We start from the raw sequence: 3496 nt of genomic DNA, 5'->3' as shown, positions 1-3496 counted from the left end.
GCCACTTCAAGGTCGAGAATTGATTATTGGCTCGAATCTTTTACTCTGTCAAGTAATGTAACTAAATGTAATATTTCAGGTGCCCCCTCAACAGATCATTGTGTGATCAACTTAATTTTAGAACAAAAAAATAAATCTTGTAACACTAAAGGCTATTGGAAATTCAATGCAGATTTGCTGAATCATATCGACTTTTGTACATGTATTAAAAAAATAATTTCAGAATTTAAAGTAAAAAAGATGCCAATTGATTTTAAATGGGAATATTTAAAACATAAATGAAGAGAATATTCAATGACCTTTAGCAAAAATCTGATGAAAAAGAAATCCAGTTAATTCAAGAGATTAATAATTGCTGTTGTCAACCTAATATGTCAGATGAAGATAAAGAAAAACTTATTAAGCTTCATTCCATTCTAGATGAATCCTATATTAAAAAGGCCAAAGGGGCATACGTGAGATCTAGAGCTAAGTGGCTGGAAGAGGGGGAAAAAAATTGCTCATACTTCATTAATTTGGAGAAAAGACGACAAGAGAGAAATTCGATCAATAGTTTAATTGTGGACCAAGAAGAACTCTCAAATCATAACTTGATAGTAAAAGAGGTGTTTCAATTTTACTCTCAATTGTATTCCTCTTCTTTTTCCTCTGTTAATTCTAATTCTTTTTTTCAAATGTTGAAAAATAACATTCCATCTATTGACAGTGTATTTAAAGAACTATGCGAATCTGACATAACCATACAGGAGTTGGATACGGCGATTAAACAGAGTAAACCCGGTAAATCACCGGGTCCTGATGGGTTAACCATAGATTTTTATAAAAACTTTTGGGATGACCTAAAATATCTATTATTTGAAGCCTTACAAGAGTGTATAGTTAATTTTGAATTATTGCCAACTATGAAAGGACTTATAGTTTTGTTACCAAAACCAGGAAAAGATAAGAAGATATTAGACAATTTACGCCCTATAACATTACTAAATACAGATTATAAACTGTTTTCTAAAGCTCTGGCTTCCAGATTAAAAACAGGAATAGCGCAAATTATTAGTGTTACCCAATCAGGATTCTTAAAGGATAGGTCAATTCATAATAATATCAGGTTAGTTTTTGATTTGATTGAATATGGTCATTTAATTGAAGAAGATGGTTTCATTTTATTTTTGGATTTCTATAAGGCTTTTGACATGGTGGAGCATTCTTTTATTTTTCAAACTCTTAAACACTTTGGTTTTGGTCCTAAATTCATTAGTATAGTTGGAATGCTTTATAAAGACATAAACAGTTCTGTGGCTCTTACCCAAGGTACATGTCCAAGATTTGAGGTTAGAAGAGGCATCAGGCAAGGATGTGGATGCTCACCTTTATTATTTATAATGGTAGCAGAAATGTTGTCTATTTTACTCAAAATGGGAACTATATCTGGCATTCGTTTTGAAGGTAACATTTTTACTGTCAGTCAATTTGCTGACGACACTACTCTTTTTTTAAGAAATGAACAACAAATTCCCATAGCACTTCATTTAATCAGATGTTTTTCAGAAGCTTCAGGTTTAATGCTTAATATGTCAAAATGTGAGTTAATGGCCATTAATGATCATCCTAATCTAACATTATACAATATCCCAGTTAAAAATGAAGTCAAATATTTAGGTATTCACTTATCTAAGAAGATTGATAACTTAGAACAATTAAATTTTGATTAAACTTTGGACAATTGTAAATTAATAATGAATACTTGGCTGCAGAGAGACATAACGATTTTTGGAAGAATATTATTGACAAAAGTAGAGATTCTTTCTAGGTTCATCTATCCTTGTTTCTCTTTAGCAGTTTCGGCAAAAAAGATAAAGGCAGTTAATAAATTAAACTTTGATTTCGTATGGAAAATGAAAAGTCATTATATACGTAAAAGTGATATGATTAAAGATTATGAAGAAGGTGGTCTTAAAACAATTGACTTTGATATTATGAATGGAGTCATTAAACTTAGATGGTTGCAGTCTTTCATTAATGATAAGTCCTCTTTTTGGTTTGAGATCCCTACTAGCGTATTCAATAAATGTGGTGGCATAAGTTTTTTGCTGCAATGCGACTTCGAACTCTCCAAACTCCCTGTAAAACTTTCTGCTTTCCACCAACAAGTATTATTATACTGGAAATTGATTTTCAAACATAATTTTAGTCCTCATAATATGTCAATATGGAACAACAGATTTATAACTGTGAACAGAAAATCTGTTTATTGATGAGTGGTGGCAGAAAGGCATATGGTCACTATCACATATAATGGACAATGTTGGAAATATACTGAGTTATGATGCTTTTTGTGGTAAATACAATTTAAGTTGCTCCTCTAAAAGGTATGAAAAAATTATCAAAAATATTCCATTACCGATGCTTAAATTAGTGAGAGAACAGTTTAAATATTCAATGATAATTCCTAAACTACAAGAACTTATTATAGAACATGTAAGATTTGTTGACAGAAAATGTTCCAACAAATTCTTAAGAGACTGTTTAATACAACATTGTTTTCCAGGTCCAGTTTTGAGAAATTATATTTTTCGTCATTATGAGAAGAAAGATGTGTGTAAAATTAGGACTATGTTTCTTTCATTTCCCATTAATCCTAAATGTAAAGAGGTGCATTTTAAAATTTTGAATCATATATATCCAACAAAATAATTTTTAAGAGTAAGATTTAACGTTGGAGATTCAAATGTATGTCAAATATGCAAGGTAGAGATAGAAACGGTTGAACACTTATTTTAATTGCAATTTGGTAACCATATTCTGGAACGATGCGTTGAGCTGGTTGCAACAAAGATTACCTGTAAGGCTGATATTGTCGTGGGAACTTATTAAGTTTGGACTATTAATTAAGGATAAAAAGTTATCTTTTGTAGTTAATAATGTGTTGCTTCTATTGAAATTTTATATACACAAGTGTAAATTTTTCAAAATTCCTCCACGGTTAGTGGCTTTCAAGGAGGAATTCAATGTATATTTAAAGACCGTGAAAAAGTTGAAAAGCCCTAAAGCAGTGTATTTGTACTCAGTTTTGGAAGATTTTGGTTTTATAATTGGAATAACTTCCTACTCCCCTACTTTGTTTAATTTATTGTTTGTTTATTTATGTATTATTATTATTTTTCACTGTCTTCATTGTACTTGGGAATGATATGAATATTATGTTCAAATATTTGTATGTAAGCTAAGGTTGTTTGTGAATGTTAAACTATGATTGTCTTTTTGTTGATGTTCTACAATGCTAATAAAAAAATAAAAATAAAAAATAAAAAACACATTAAGAAAAAATAAACGTATAGGCCTACAGATATAATAAATACACTTATTAATAAATGTAATACAAAATCTATAAAAACACAGTGGGCGTATCGGGTGGCGAGTGTAAAGAATAATAATTAAATTATAAATAATACCCGAAACTGCCGTAAAGTGTTTCGATTGATTTATGACAGGAAGTGAC

The sequence above is a fragment of the Barbatula barbatula genome (genome assembly GCF_947034865.1).
Source record: "Barbatula barbatula genome assembly, chromosome: 9".
In the NCBI taxonomy this organism is placed as follows: Eukaryota; Metazoa; Chordata; class Actinopteri; order Cypriniformes; family Nemacheilidae; genus Barbatula; species Barbatula barbatula.
This window is presented reverse-complemented; position numbering follows the sequence as displayed.